Here is a 17,165-nt window from a genome sequence, read left to right as displayed (position 1 = left end):
AAAATGCCATAAATAAGTAAATAAATTGATAGAAACTCTGAATGTTGAGCACCTGATTCTCATAACATGATGTTTGTTTAGTGGCCCTTTACCAGGAGAAAAAAAATCTCTGCACGTTTACAGTATCCTCTCCCCCCCCCCCCCCCCCCCCCCCCACCTAGCTATTCCAGAGCTCCTCCATGATCCCCCGAGCTGCAGAGTGCCCTCCCGGCACAAACATGAAGCCACCCTGGTGGTCTAGTGGATTCTTTGGGGCAGGAAAGATCCCCAGTCTCTCCTGCCTGCTGCTGGCACTGACCCTTTTGCTGCCGCATCTTCTTTAAAATGGCTGCTGAGACTTACCATGGCAGCCTCACAAGACTTCAGCGCATCTGTGCTCTTAAAACGAGGAGGAGACAGCACTCAAAGAACTTGGTACTCGGTAGGCGAGAGGCTGGAGCAAGTGCAGCATACACTTCCACGAGAACCCCATAAGAACTGCTTCTGTCCCCACGGGAACTCAGCAGGAACTGCTTCTGTCCCTACAGGAACCCCGCAGGAACTACTTACGTCCTCACGGGATCCCCGCAGAACTGCTTTCGCAGAACTGCTTCCATCCCCACTAACTTTATGATGGGTCCCCTGCACCTCAACACCAAATATAGAACCATTAGACATAAGACATAAGCATCGCCACACTGGGACAGACCAAAGGTCCATCTAGCCCAGCACCCTGTCTTCGACAGTGGCCAATCCAATGGCTCCATAGCCAATGCAAATAGAATCAGGGAGCAAGGACAGCCCTGACGAGAGCCCCGCTGAAGCTCAAAGGGTTCCGAGTATCCCCGTTCACCTTCAAACGCTCTCTAAAGGCATGGTATAGATCATGCAAATTGAACTCAGAAACCTAGGCCCCAATTCCACTTTCTCTAGAACCCGGAACAAGAAGGCCCAGGAGACCCGGTCAAAGGCCTTCTCTGCGTCCAGGGAGAGCAGAAACATAGCCTGACCAGACCCCCTGGCTCTATTAAGCACATTCAAAACTCTCTGAATATTATCTTCCGTCATGCACCCTGTCACAAACTTGGCCTGATCCTGGTGTACTAACCCAGGCACCCAAAGAACCAGGCAATCTGCCAACACTCTTGTTAAGATCTTGGTGTCTACCCCAAGTAGAGATATTTATTTTGTTACATTTGTATCCCACATTTCCTACCTATTTGCATGCTCAACGTGGTTTACATAGTACCGTAATGGCGTTCGCCATTTCCGGCATGAATAAATACAAGGTGTTATTATATTAGAATAGGGTTCATGGCTCCCAATAAAAGAACGTATTACTTTCAAAATCTGCACCCTGGTTCATAAAATTATCTACGGCAATGCCCCGGGCTACATAGTAGACCTCACACACCTACCAACCAGAAGTACAACAAGATCAGCATTAACATACCTAAATCTTCACTATCCAAGCACAAAAGATCTCAAATACAAATCAACGTATGCATCCAGCTTTTCCTATTTAAGTACACAACTATGGAACGCTCTGCCAAAAATAGTAAAAACAACGTACGACCACCTAAATTTCCGGAAAGAACTAAAAACAAACCTGTTCAGGAAAGCATATCCCACCGATCCAACATAAAAGACTGAGTTCCTGCAACACAACAAAACCAAAGACTGTAATGGACATACCCAACTTCCTTCTTCCTCCCTAAGTTCCCCAATATATCAACCACACACGAACCCTATTCTAATATAATAGCACCTTGTATTTGTTCATGTCGGAAATGGCGAACGCCATTACCGTACTATGTAAGCCACATTGAGCCTGCAAATAGGTGGGAAATGTGGGATACAAATGTATCAAAATAAATATCTCTATTGGGGGTAGACACCAATAAGTTATTAGTAAGCTCAAGAAGGATTCGTATGGGGAAATGGCATAAGTTGTAACTGCAATTGTCTGATGCAATGTGATTTGTTCTAAAATAGTGTAAGATATGAATATTATAATACAGATATAGTTTATAAGTAACATCGGTGCCATAGTTACTTGATTGATGTAGTTAAACCCTTTTGAATACTGACCCCGCCAGTGGGCTCCCACTGAATGCAAAGTAGAATGGAGGCAGACAGCAATATTACTCTTGCTCCAGATTTCTTCTCTGCTAGAATTTGACAACCTCTTCTTGTCGTCTTTATCTGTTTATTTACTTTTAATTTCTGTTGGCTGACTAAGAAGGGGGGAGGGAGGAACCTAGACTCCTCTGGTTATGTCCCAAGACCAAAAATAGATGGAAATTAATTCCTGCAGATCTTCTGGAAATCAGATAGTTAACTAGACAAGGAGTGGACCTCAACAAACCAGAACAGGAGCTGTACAAAAAACCACCTTCTAACTGCTGGTGATAATGAGGCAGCCATGGGCAGAGAAAATCATATTTGTTAATTCTAACTTTTAAGTCCTTGCAAGTAAAGTGAAGGAATGCCAGATGGTTTAGATTACTTAGAAATCTAGCTTTGCTGGGATACAGGGCAGAAAGGTCAGAAAGACCCTTGTGAGTGATGGATTGCTAAATGCTGGCACATCTGTATACTATTATGAATGAACAAAGCATGAGCCAGACATACTGTAGTTTAAAAGTAGGCAGATTAAGAGGATTAGTTTAATGCTAGTTAGAAGTGAATAATTCTAAATAATTCTAGATATTCCTGATGTTTAGATATGTCTTATAAGGAATATTGATTCTGCTTATTTTAGAATATGTTTTTCTGTGTAATTAATAAGTTTTGTTTCTGTGTAGAAGGTCTGTTAAATTCTGTATTACTCTTTGTCTGACGTTTCAAGCAAAGACTGCAGTGAAAATGTCAGCATATGGTTTGAGTTAGCTGCAGTCCTGGCTAGGTGAAAGAGAAGTCAGCTCTCTTCTCCTTGATTAATTATAGGTAAATATAGGAATGGTCCTGAAAGAAATAACAAACTATAGCTGTATGCTATTAAGTAAGATTGGCCCTTGACCTCTTAATGAATGCCGGAGTTCAGTTAGCAGTTAGTACTAGGAATATGAGATCAGATTGGTCCCTTAGTTTCTAAATGAACCCAGTTTAAGCTATAGCTGAGAAATCAATCATAATAAGAACATGTAAGAGATGGGAGCCAAAATGTCTGGTCTGAGAGGCCTCAGGTCATAGGTCAGTTTAGAATGTCTGGAACCTATGTAACTGATATTTTGGAAATATATGTATGGTAATAATTAGTTCAAGGTAGGGTGATCAATCTATTCTTTACCATCTGGAGAGTAAGGGGGGCTAAGAGGGGGATAGAGCGGTATATAAGTGAGAGCAGAAGCAGCTTACGTCAGAAGGAGCTCAGAAGAGAAGAAGGAGAGAGCTGAAGAGGACAGACAGAAGCCACAAGATCCAGAGAGCTGAGAGAGCGAGAAGAGAGCTAGAACTGATGTCCTATTTGTTTGCTGGCAAATAAAGAAGATTTCTCTCTCATTCTGGTGTGTGCTGTTTGACTCCTGAAGTACCACAAGTTCTGCTAACAATAGGGGTAATTCATGCATCAATTCCTGCAACAATTCTTGGTGTCAGAAGTGGGATCCTGAATCCTGCATTAATCCCAGCACCCAACTGACTGAAGAACATTCGCCGGGTATGTATTCTGTATTCTGTATTGTAATCCTAGCTAGGAAACTGTAAACCAGCCCCTCACAAATTGAGGGAAGGGGAGTCTGATCAACTCTCAGCGAAGGCCCTAGTAGCTTCTAGTCATGGGGACTAGCAGTGAAACCGCTTAAGCTTATCTGTATTTGAGAAATCTGAAATTGTTGGGTGGGATTTGCTGTATTGAATGTGTGATGCCTGAATGATTAAATGAGTGCGGACTTCTTATAGCTGCGTTTCCAATTAACGCGAGTTCAATTGGCCAGTGACAGAAGGAAGCGATTGTTGTCTGTCTACCTAGTGTCTCGAGAGTGTGGACCCCTTACTGCACTTTCAAAAATTCCCCCCCTCTTTGTGTGTTGTAACTGTAAGCATTATGGGAGGGACATCATCTAGAAAAATTGATACTCCCCTAGACTGTATGCTTAAGAACTTCAAAAAAGGATTTTTAATTAATGATTATGGACAGACTTTAAGCTCAACTACTTTAAGAACCTTGTGTGAAGTTGAGTGGCCATCTATGGGAGTGAGGTGGCCCCCTAGTGGCAGCTTAGATATTGAAGTAATCCGGAAGGTCTACAGCATAATTGTAGGAGAACCAGAATATTCTGAACAACTCCCTTATATAGATTCCTGGGACAGCCTTGTGACTGACCCTCCCTCTTGGTTGAAAATTTATATGGGATCCCCAGTAAAATTCATGTTAGGCCGTGCTCAGAGACAGATTAGAAAATCTAAACTAGAAGAGGGAAAGAGCCCTAGGAAGCCTACCACCCAATCGGTGGCTTCCGCCCCTACCCTGTCTGAGAAACCCATACTCTCTGATGACCCCTCAGATCTTGAGCCACCACCTTATGGCCCATTGTTGGGGTTCCGTGCTACCCCCAGAGATCCACGCCGCCCAGCCCAAGCTTCTCCAGCACAGGCTTCTCCGGATAGTTCCTCCCCTACTGTGCCACATCCTAGGATGGACCTTTCAGCCAGCCTCTACCCTCCTCTGTCACATCCTCCCCTGTTAACCTCCCAAGACCCGCTTTGGGCTGCACCCCCTGACTCCTCAACTCCCGACAGCCCAGCCTTTCCCTCTAATACCCCTCCCCACTCATTAGGGGCCCGGCATCCCTTTCAATGGACTGAATCACCTGTGACCACCTCTCAGTCTATGAGTACCCCTCCTCATCCCTCAGGGGTTCAACACGCCTCCACTGAATGGGTTAGACCTGCAGCAATCACCTTTGAGCATGATAGGAGGGTAGCTCCTAGCTCTACCTCAGGTTCCATTCCCACCTCCTCGAGAGTTCTGCCCCTGCGTCAGGTAACCACCACTCGACCGGATCCTGATAATGAGGGTCAGGTTATGCAGGCACAGGCCTACCAGTATGTACCTTTCACAACCACTGATCTCCTGAATTGGAAGACGCATTACCCCTCTTATACTGAAAAGCCTCAGGCAGTGGTGGACCTAGTGGCTAGCATTATGGCCACCCATAACCCAACCTGGACTGATTGTCAACAACTTCTCCTGACCCTCTTCACAACTGAGGAGAGGCGGAAGATTTTACAAAATGCTGAGGCCATCACGCGAGCGCGTGCCCCCGAGGGGACACAGAACCTAGAGGAATGGGTTAGAGCTCGGTTCCCTCGCGCAGCTCCAGCTTGGGATCCAAATGATGGGCAGCACTATGAACTGTTGTCTGGCTATTGCCGGGACTTGCTGGAAGGTATGAGGAAAGGCATAAAGAGGCCCATTAATCTGGCAAAGGTCTCAGAAATTCTCCAAGGGGCAACTGAATCCCCTGGGGCCTTTTTAGAGCGACTAATTGAAGCCTACAGAACATACACCCCATTTGACCCTGAAGCACTAGAAAACCAGAGAATGGTGAATAGCGCACTGGTGGCCCAGAGTATGCCAGATATCCGGAAGAAGTTGCAGCGTCAGGAGGGATTCGCAGGGATGAATACCACCCAGCTAATTGAGATCGCAACCAAGGTTTTCATTAATAGAGATCAGGAGGTGCGCCGAGAGGCTGACCGGAAGATGCAGAAGGCCGACCTTTTAGCGGCAGCCATTACTAATTCCACCCTTAACCGAGGTCGACCTCTAGCTAATGGGAAGCCAAAATGGGACCCTGGACCACCAGCCAGGCCCCGAGATTCCTTCAATCAATCCCGGCCAAGGGGGGAGAATCCCAGACCAAGATTGGAGAGGGATCAGTGTGCTTACTGTAAGGAAAGAGGGCACTGGAAAGATGAATGCCCCCAGAGGCGCCAGGGACTGAGAAGGGGACCAGGAGATCGAGGAAGCCGAGGCCGAGTTCGAGAGGGAAGATATGAGCCTGCAGAATCTGACATCATTGGGATAGCCGAGATGGCAGAATGGGACGAATAGGACAGACCGGGTTCCTACAAACTGGGCTCCCAGGAACCTATGGTCAAGTTAACTATAGGGAGCCGCTCAATTCCATTCATGATTGATACAGGAGCTGAACATTCTGTTGTGACGGAGCGATTAGCGCCTGTGTCTGGAAAAACTGTCCGAGTGGTGGGAGCCACGGGGGTGCAGAACCGGAGGCCCTTTCTGACGACCCGTAGATGCCAATTAGGCTCACACATAGTTACTCATGAATTCCTGTATATGCCAGACTGTCCAATCCCTTTGTTAGGTCGAGACCTGCTGTCCAAGCTTAGGGCCCAAATTTCCTTTGACTCTGATGGCCAGACTTCAGTCTCCTTTCGGCCCCCGACATCCAGCCCTAAGGGTATATTGAGTTTCTGCTGCCCTCTTGAAGAAGAATGGCGGCTGCATCAGTCGCAGGGCCAAGTTGACCTACCCCCTGGCAGACAGCTTTCAGGTCAGTGGGGTATGGGCAGAAGATAATCCCCCAGGGTTGGCCCGAAATATTCCTCCTGTTCATGTAGATTTACTTCCAAGTGCCCGGCCAATCCATCTTCGCCAATACCCAATTCCCCGAAAGGCTCTGGAAGTGATTCAAGCACATCTGAATCGTTTGTTATCCCATGGAATTATTCGTCCTTGCCAGTCTCCATGGAATATGCCACTGTTGCCAGTTCAGAAGCCAGGGACTGAGGACTACCGGCCAGTCCAAGACTTACGAGTGGTCAACAAATCCACTATCTCATTACACCCTGTAGTGCCTAATCCATATGTCCTGTTAGGATTGATACCTTCTGGAGCTACCCATTTCACGACACTAGATCTAAAAGATGCCTTCTTTTGTATTCGGGTGGCCCCCGCTAGTCAACTGCTTTTTGCCTTTCAATGGGAAAACCCAGTAACAGGAAGGAAGCTTCAGTATACATGGACCCGCCTGTCACAGGGGTTCAAGAACTCCCCCACCATTTTTGGGACAGCCCTAGGGCAAGACCTTAAGACTTTTAAATCTGAGCCTTCCAAGCGAGTTTTACTCCAGTATGTAGATGACCTCCTGATTGCAGCAGTGACCCAGGAAGAGTGTTTTGAGGCTACCAGAGAATTGCTGGAGCTACTCTTGGATGCAGGCTATAAGGTCTCACGCTCAAAGGCCCAACTCTGTCAGTCAGAAGTGAAGTATCTGGGCTTCTGTATTTCCCAGGGAAGTCGGAGACTGGATGTTAGTAAGAAGCAAGCAGTTGCTGCAATTCCCCAACCCAAGTCCAGAAGAGAAGTTAGGGAATTTCTGGGAGCAGCTGGATTCTGCAGAATTTGGATTCCAAATTTTGCATTAATGGCGAAACCCCTTTACCAGGCCACAAAGGGGGGTGAAAAGGAACCATTTGAATGGGGACCAACTGCTCAACAATCCTTCATTGCTATAAAGAAAGCCCTACTCCAAGCCCCTGCGTTAGGCCTTCCTGATGTGGAGAAACCTTTCTCACTGTATGTCCACGAGCGACAGGGGGTTGCTCTGGGGGTGCTGACCCAGATGATGGGATCCTGGCAGAGGCCTGTTGCATACCTGTCTAAACAGCTGGATGGAGTGGCTAAAGGATGGCCAGCCTGCATGAGGGCCATTGCAGCAACAGCCTTACTGGTCCAGGAAGCTGACAAGTTGACCTTGGGGCAAGAACTGGTTGTTAAAGTCCCCCACGCAGTTCTTACTGTCCCGTCTGTGGCCGTGCCACCCTTCAGACTTACCCTGTTTCTGGGAGTCAGTGTCTGTGCTGGCTTCTGCTTGTCTCTGTGTCTGTCTTAGGTTCTCTCTGGCTCTGTGTGCTGATTGCCCTACTGAACCTCACCTGTGTGGGCTTTGCCTCTTCCAAGATGGCTGCCGCCTCTTCCTCCTTGCCAGTTTCCAAGATGGCTCCCGCGGTTCCTTCCTATGGGATGACTGCTCTGTGTGTCAAGCCTCTGTTTGGTTGCAAGGTGATTGCTGCACCTGTGGCTCTGGTGTTGATGGGCTTTATTAGTCACCTGAAGACTACAGTCCTGGCCTTTGTATCTAATCACATCTCATCTAAAGGTCCTGGTGTATAGAGTGCTCTGTACCCGGTGTCAGTGTTTGCTCTGTATGAGTTTCTATGTTTGTTTCCAATGTATGACTAGTTAGCTTAGGCACCGTCTGGCTTGTTGCCTGTGCATAGCTCTACTAGTTCTCTGTGTTTGTTTCCAAGGTATGACTAGTTAGCTTAGGCACCGTCTGGCTTGTTGCCTGTGCATAGCTCTACTAGTTCTCTGTGTTTGTTTCCAAGGTATGACTAGTTAGCTTAGGCACCGTCTGGCTTGTTGCCTGTGCATAGCCCTACTAGTTCTCTGTGTTTGTTTCCAAGGTATGACTAGTTAGCTTAGGCACCGTCTGGCTTGTGGCCTGTGCTTAGCTCTACTAGTTCTCTGTGTTTGTTTCCAATGTATGACTAGTTAGCTTAGGCACCGTCTGGCTTGTTGCCTGTGCATAGCTCTACTAGTTCTCTGTGTTTGTTTCCAAGGTATGACTAGTTAGCTTAGGCACTGTCTGACTTGTTGCCTGTGCATAGCTCCACTAGTTCTCTGTGTTTGTTTCCAAGGTATGACTAGTTAGCTTAGGCACTGTCTGGCTTGTGGCCTGTGCATAGCTCTGCTAGTTCGCTGTGATTGTTCCTCATGCCAGCTAGCCGTCCTGCTAGCTATTTCTAAGACTGTGTTTGTTCCTCGTGTCAGCTAGCCGTCCTGCTAGCTATTTCCAAGACTGTGTTTGTTCCTCATGCCAGCTAGCCGCCCTTGCTAGATACTATTCCAAGACTGTGTTTGTTCCTAGTGTTAGACTAGCCGCCCTTGCTGGCCACTATTCCAAGATTGTGTTTGTTCCTAGTGTTAGACTAGCCGCCCTTGCTAGTCGCTATCCCAAGACTGTGTTTGTTCTTAGTGTAGACTAGCCAGCTTAGGCCCCTCTGGCTTGTAGCCTGTGTTAAGCCTTGCTAGTCTTCTGTGTTTGGGTCCAGGGCATGACTTGTTAGCTTGGGCCCAGCTTAGTTGTTAGCTGGTGTATAGCCTTCCAAGTCTCCTGAGTTTGCTCTGTGTATGTTCCTGTGTATGACTGGGTTGCCCGGGTACAGCGTCCCTATGAGCCTGGGTCCAGCTTACTAGTCATTGTGTTGATTCCTGCTGACTGCCAGAACCCGGATAGTTCCTGCTTGTCTGCCTTGCCTTCGCCTAGGTGCCAGGGGGCACCCCTGGATCTTCATTCCTGCTGCTCCTGTAAGTCCTACCGGCTGCCAGAACCTGAAGGCTCAACCCGAGGGGGTAGGCAGTCAAGTGTAGGTGAAGCCGAGGTCCAGGGGGTTCCAGTTCTGCGGGTCCCGCTCCAGTGTGTTCCAGCCCAGCGGGTTTCACTCTTGTATGTTCCAGTCCAGTGGGGCCACTCCAGCGTGTCCAGTCCAGTAGGCCCCACTCCAGTGCGCACCCGTCCGGTGCGTTCCAGTTCCGAGTGTTCCGGTGTACAACTCCAGTCCGGAGTTCCGGTTCAGTCTTTTCTCTTTTCTACCTGGAAGGTGATTTTGCCTTAAGGACTCACAAACCCCGCGCTCCCGGGGAAGAAGCCTGAAGGTATGCCAAGGTCCTCGAGAGCGCGTCAAGCGTGGGAGGCGCGACACTTACCCTCATGGAGTATAAGGGCAACCACTGGTTTACAAATAGCCGTATGGTTAAGTACCAAGCTAGCTTGTGTGAGAATCCACGGATACACCTGGAAACAGTGGCTACATTCAATCCCGCCACTCTTTTGCCAGCATCTGAGGGACCACCGGATCATGACTGTATCCAAACCATGGATGAAGTGTACTCCAGTCGACCAGATCTCAAAGATGTTCCGTGGAGGGACCCAGATGTAATTTATTTTACGGATGGAAGCAGTTACGTGGAGAACTCCAAGCGATTGGCAGGCTATGCTGTGGTGACAGAGGACAAGGTGATAGAAGCAAGAGCCCTGCCCCAAGGAACTTCAGCCCAGAAAGCAGAACTTGTGGCCCTCATACGAGCTCTGGAGCTAGCAGCAGGACTGGTGACCAACATCTATACTGATTCCAAGTATGCCTTCACAACTCTACATGCTCATGGAGCTCTGTATAAGGAAAAGGGACTCATAAATGCTGCAGGCCAATCTGTTAAGTATGGACCTGAAATACTGCAGCTGCTAGAGGCTGTTTGGGCCCCTAAGAAGGTAGCTGTCATTCACTGCAGGGGACATCAAAGGATAGATACTCCAGTGGCCCGAGGGAATCGCCATGCTGATCGGGTGGCCAAGGAAGCTGCTCGAGGACCCCCAGCAAGTACTGTGACCCCCCTGTTCCAAATTCGATTGCAAGAATGGACGCCTATGTATACCCAAACGGAAGAGAAATGGGCTCAAGAGGAAGGTGCAGTAAGGAGACCTGATGGCTGGTTACATCTCCCTGATACCAGAGTTCTGGTGCCACGCCACCTAGCTTGGCCTGTAGTGTCTCAAGCTCATGACCTATCACACTTAGGGAAAACAGCACTAGCCCGCCTACTCAGTCGAGTAGTGGTCTTGGAAGGATTGGATAGTCTGGTTGCCACTGCCTCTGCCCGATGTACTCTCTGTGCCCAGAATAATGCTCGTCAGGGACCCCGTATTCCACCAGGAGTTCAGTCTAGAGGACTAACACCCTTTGAGTCCCTAGTTATAGACTTCACAGAAATGCCCAGGAGCGGTAGGCTCCGATACCTCTTGGTCATGGTCTGTACCTTTTCTGGGTGGGTGGAAGCATATCCTACAGTCACTGAGAAAGCCACAGAAGTAGCTCGAGCCCTCCTTAGGGATGTCATCCCCAGGTATGGACTGCCCCTTGCCATAGGTTCAGATAATGGTCCCGCCTTTGTTGAAGCCACACTTCAGGCCCTGTCCCGCGCATTGCGCATTACCTGGAAATTGCATTGTGCCTACCGTCCCCAGAGTTCAGGGCAGGTTGAGCGAGCAAACAGAACCTTGAAAAATAGCCTAGCAAAGATTTGTCAGGAAACCCAACTGAAATGGCCACAGGCACTGCCACTAGCCCTCTTCCGCCTCCGATGCACCCCAACTAAAGGAACAGCCCTCTCTCCCTTTGAAATTGTGTATGGGAAGCCCCCAGCCATTTTACAGGGAATTAAGGGAGACATAGGGACTTTAGGGTCTGCCCAGGTGCAGGAGCAGGTAGCCCTCTTGGGCAAGATAATTTCTGAGCTTCAGTCTTATGTGAGAGAAATAAACCCTGTCCCCTTCCAGGCTCAGGTACATTCCTTCCTGCCAGGGGATAGAGTTTGGGTGAAAGACTGGAGGCTCCAGCCTTTGGGGCCCCGATGGAAAGGACCTTTTACTGTTTTGCTTTCTACCCCTACAGCTGTGAAGGTCGCAGGGATAACTCCATGGGTCCATTGGTCTCGAATTAAGTCTGCTGACCAGACTGAGCCCAGCACGGATCAGACGGAGCCTAGACAGTGGAGAGCAGAAAGTGATCCAGCGGAGCCATTGAAGTTGCGCTTGACCCGAACCAAAGAATCTACTAGCTGAAAAGAAGGGTCAACTGCATACTGCAGGAGCGGCTGAACTTCGGCTTCACACTGAGACTCTTTCTTGCCCAGATTCTGGCTTTCTTGGAATTTGAGAGCTTGATCCTTGTCAGTTGAGGGTCTATCCCAACTGGTATAAGAACTCAAAGACTGAGAACATTATATGAGAGTAATCTGTGACTAGCACAGACTGTTGGAATATTATTGCTTAATTAGTTACTGTATTTGTTTTAGATTAGGAAGAAAGAAAATGTTAGTAGTTTGGATGCTTTTGTTGTTTTCTACTCCTTGCTTCCTTTTTCCTAGTACCCCAACTCGCTCCAACCTTTGGTTACACTCTGTCCAGGAACTAATTAGCCAGGCAAAGATTACTTCCCCTTGTATTGTGTGTTCCCGATTTTCTCCTTATACTACAGATGTCCCCGCTGTTCCTGTCCCTGTGCAGCTCCCAGCTCTTATACCTCCCTACTTTTCGAGTTCAGGCCCTTGGAGCCAGGATTATACTTGGTGGTCCTTTTATAATGCTACTTCCCCCTCTGAATCTTCTCTAAGGCCAGTCTTTACATCTCCCTATCCAGCTTCTGGAGTGTTTTGTTTAACAAGAAACATCTCAACTGTTCTTCCCATTCCCTGTAACTATACTAATGTTCTCCCAGAAAAAGGGGAATCTGTGTGGGTAGTTTCTCCAGGTACTCCTATGTGCCCTACTACTGTACCTGCAGATTATGACCAAGGTGATTATCTGGCTCCTAACCTTACTACTGAGAAGACTATAGTGTCCCGGCCTATTTTCTACTTTCATAAGTCCCCGGGGTATGAAGGGTTTGCACCATATGAGCAGCCTGTCACAATTGGGGATTGGCACCTATGGTGTACAAAGTCTCCATTTCTTCTTAGTTCCCCCTGGGATAGGGGCTCGCATTATGGGCATCCTAGTGTCCATCCTGTGCCAACATTTATTGGGAACTTTCCTCGCCCTCTCCTTGGTCATTACTGGCTCTGTGATAATGTCCTCCACATGATTCTTCCTCCCACATATGAGTTTTGTGTATTGGTAACCTTGAATTATTTTCCTAAAGTTATTCCTCTTCTCAAGCCACCATCCCCGCACCGCTCTAAGCGAGAGGCCTTGTCCTTACCTTCCTCCGTTGCTACAGAGGATGAGGCGATTGAATTAGCCCTCCAGTATATCAACTCTACTTATCCTTTGACTAAAAAGAGACTTGTAGCCCTTTCTGCCACGGCCTGGATTCCAATTGGGGGTCCGGTAGCGGGTATTACTGAACTAGGCATGGCTACCCGGAGACTTCAATCCCTACTCCATGTTTTAGTTCATGAGCTGAACGTGGTAGTCAATGCATTGCAGGATCAAATTAATGAATTAAGTATAGTTTCTCGGTATAACCGTATGGGTCTTGACTACCTCTTTGCAGCCCAGGGTGGCCTCTGCACAGTGCTAAATTCTTCAGAGTGCTGTACTATTGTCATAAATAGGACACATGTAGTTAGGCATGCTATGGATAAAGTCCTACAGTTGGCTAGCCTTAATGTGGAGGATTACCGAGGAGGATTAGACCTTACCTCCTGGTGGTGGTCACTGACTTCCTGGATACGTCCCTTGTTCATTTCCCTAATAGTTTTAGTTTTAGCAGGGTTGTTGTTTTGTTTCCTGGCCTCATGTGCTTCGGCAGTACACCGTCGGACTTTAACAAGTAGGGTAATGGTGGTTCATAAGTCTATTCCTAATTAGGACCACTATAATCTCCAGAGTTTGAGTTGTGAGACTTATCTCTGCATAAGCTGATTTTAGTCTCAAAGGGGGGAATGAGGCAGCCATGGGCAGAGAAAAATCATATTTGTTAATTCTAACTTTTAAGTCCTTGCAAGTAAAGTGAAGGAATGCCAGATGGTTTAAATTACTTAGAAATCTAGCTTTGCCGGGATACAGGGCAGAAAGGTCAGAAAGACCCTTGTGAGTGATGGATTGCTAAATGCTGGCACATCTGTATACTATTATGAATGAACAAAGCATGAGCCAGACATACTGTAGTTTAAAAGTAGGCAGATTAAGAGGATTAGTTTAATGCTAGTTAGAAGTGAATAATTCTAAATAATTCTAGATATTCCTGATGTTTAGATATGTCTTATAAGGAATATTGATTCTGCTTATTTTAGAATATGTTTTTCTGTGTAATTAATAAGTTTTGTTTCTGTGTAGAAGGTCTGTTAAATTCTGTATTACTCTTTGTCTGACGTTTCAAGCAAAGACTGCAGTGAAAATGTCAGCATATGGTTTGAGTTAGCTGCAGTCCTGGCTAGGTGAAAGAGAAGTCAGCTCTCTTCTCCTTGATTAATTATAGGTAAATATAGGAATGGTCCTGAAAGAAATAACAAACTATAGCTGTATGCTATTAAGTAAGATTGGCCCTTGACCTCTTAATGAATGCCGGAGTTCAGTTAGCAGTTAGTACTAGGAATATGAGATCAGATTGGTCCCTTAGTTTCTAAATGAACCCAGTTTAAGCTATAGCTGAGAAATCAATCATAATAAGAACATGTAAGAGATGGGAGCCAAAATGTCTGGTCTAAGAGGCCTCAGGTCATAGGTCAGTTTAGAATGTCTGGAACCTATGTAACTGATATTTTGGAAATATATGTATGGTAATAATTAGTTCAAGGTAGGGTGATCAATCTATTCTTTACCATCTGGAGAGTAAGGGGGGCTAAGAGGGGGATAGAGCGGTATATAAGTGAGAGCAGAAGCAGCTTACGTCAGAAGGAGCTCAGAAGAGAAGAAGGAGAGAGCTGAAGAGGACAGACAGAAGCCACAAGATCCAGAGAGCTGAGAGAGCGAGAAGAGAGCTAGAACTGATGTCCTATTTGTTTGCTGGCAAATAAAGAAGATTTCTCTCTCATTCTGGTGTGTGCTGTTTGACTCCTGAAGTACCACAAGTTCTGCTAACAATAGGGGTAATTCATGCATCAATTCCTGCAACAATAAGAGTAATACTCAAGTACTGGAGCTGCACAGTATCCTTACAGGGCAGTACACAATTCTGTTTTCTAAATCTCTAATTGCTGGTTAAGAACTTAAGAATAGTCATACTGGGTCAGGCCAATGGTCCATCTAGCCCAGTATCCTACTTCCAGCAGTGGCCAATTCAAGTAACAAGTACCTAGCAACAACACTGCATGCTATCAAACTCAGGGCATGAGGGCTTCCCCCATGTTTATCTCTATTCTTCCGCACCCTAGTACAGTCATTAGTGATAAGCTACTTGGACTACTGTAACGCTCTGTACGCAGGCTGCAAAGAACAGACCATTAAAAAACTCCAAACAGCCCAGAACACCGCAGCTAGACTCATTTTTGGAAAACCTAAATATGAAAGTGTGAAGCCCCTAAGAGAGAAACTGCACTGGCTTCCGCTCAAGGAACGAATTCAGTTCAAGATCTGCATGACCATGCACAAAATCATTCACGCAGATGCCCCACTTTATATGTTAAACCTAGTGGACTTACCGCCCAGAAACGCCAAAAGATCGGTCCGCAAATTCCTCAATCTGAACTTCCCCAGCTGTAAAGGAATGAAATACAAGCAGGCCTATGCTACTACCTTTGCGTACAAAAGCACACAGTTCTGGAACGCATTACCCATGGCCCTGAAAACCATGAATAATCTAAGCAGCTTTCGCAAAGCTTTGAAGACACATCTCTTCAACAAAGCCTACAAAAAACATCCTTAATGAAACAAATCATTCCTTTAAACCACCCAAGTACATCAAAAAAACACCTCTCACACGACCTTACCCAACACCTTCCATCTAAATCCTCTTTACCTTCAGCTTATTATCGACTGTATCTAAAATCATGTAATGACTATATCATTACAACACTCTGTAAGCCACATTGAGCCTGCAAAAAGGTGGGATAATGTGGGGTACAAATGCAATAAATAAATAAATAAATAAAGACTATGGACTTTTCCTCCAGGAACTTGTCCAAACCTTTTTTAAAACCAGATACACTAACTGCCGTTACCACATCCTCTGGGAACAAGGATACTCCTATTTGTTTTAAAAGTATTTCCATGCAATTTCATCGAGTGTCTCCTGGTCTTAGCACTTTTTGAATGAGTGAAATTGATTCACCTCCATCCGCTCCACACCACGGGAGGAAAAGCCCATAATTTGTTACTGAGATGGACATGGGGGAAGCCACTCTTGCCCCAGGATTGGTAGCATGGAATGGTGCTACTAATTGGGTTTCTGCCAGGTACTTGTGACCTGGATTGGCCACTGCTGGAAGCAGGATAATGAAGATACATACCTGTAGCAGGTATTCTCCGAGGAAAGCAAGCTGAATAGTATCACTGATGGGTCGTCGTCCGCGACGGCCCAGGAGACCGGAGATTAAACAGCTTAAAAGTTCTAGAAGAAGCGCGACGCGCACGGGGATAACGCACCACGCATGCGTGAATGACTTCCCGCCCGCCACGCCTGCTTCCCTCAGTTATATAAAAAGCAAACAAGAAAATATTAACTCCTACGGGGAGGAGGGTGGGTTGTCATACTATTCAGCCTGCTGTTCTCGGAGAATACCTGCTACAGGTATGTATCTTCATTTTCTCCGAGGACAAGCAGGCTGAATAGTATCACTGATGGGGTATCCCTAGCCACTAGGAGTGGCCTAGTGGTTAGGGTGGTGGACTTTGGTCCTGGGGAATTGAGGAACTGAGTTCAATTCCCACTTCAGGCACAGGCAGCTCCTTGTGACTCTGGGCAAGTCACTTAACCCTCCATTGCCCCATGTAAGCCGCATTGAGCCTGCCATGAGTGGGAAAGCGCGGGGTACAAATGTAAAATAAATAAATAAATAAATAAAACAATGAACATTGGTCAATTGGGCCTTGCAACGGCGAGGACATAAATGAGATTGACCTGAAAACAAACACAACTAAGTGAGAGTGCAGCCTGGAACAGAATAGAAATGGGCCTAGGAGGGTGGAGTTGGATTCTAGACCCCAAACAGATTCTGTATCCTGTTGAAGGCAGTAGTGAGATGTGAATGTGTGGACAGATGACCACGTTGCAGCCTTGCAAATTTCTTCAATGGAGGTTGACTTTAAGTGAGCCACTGACGCAGCCATAGCTCTAACATTGTGAGCTGTGACATGGACCTTAAAGTCAACCCAGCTTGGGCATAAGTGAAGGAAATGCAATCTGCTAGAAAATTGGATATGGTGCGTTTCCCGATGGCAACTCCCATCCTGTTGGGATCAAAAGAAACAAACAACTGGGTGGACTGTCGATAGGGCTTCGTCCGCTCCACGTAAAAGGCCAATGCTCTCTTACAGTCCAAAGTGTGCAACTTGTCCCCTCACCCCATATGTGGACGGGGCAAAAATGTTGGCAAGACAACTGACTGGTTCAGATGGAACTCCGACACCACCTTTGGCAGGAACTTAGGGTGAGTGCGTAGGACTACTCTGTTATGATGAAATTTTAAATAAGGAGCATGCACTACCAGGGCT

The 17,165-nt window shown here is 46.8% G+C and overlaps 1 protein-coding gene across 4 annotated transcripts in view; it reads right to left on the bottom strand.

Annotated features, from left to right (window-relative positions):
- Positions 1–17,165, bottom strand: part of GTF3C2 (general transcription factor IIIC subunit 2) — a 317,364-nt gene that overhangs the window by 98,745 nt on the left and 201,454 nt on the right. The window lies entirely within an intron of this gene.

This window comes from Microcaecilia unicolor, chromosome 3, assembly GCF_901765095.1.
Source record: "Microcaecilia unicolor chromosome 3, aMicUni1.1, whole genome shotgun sequence".
Classification (NCBI taxonomy): domain Eukaryota; kingdom Metazoa; phylum Chordata; class Amphibia; order Gymnophiona; family Siphonopidae; genus Microcaecilia; species Microcaecilia unicolor.
The sequence above is the reverse complement of the archived record's forward strand: the minus strand, read 5'-3'. Positions and strand labels throughout refer to the sequence as shown.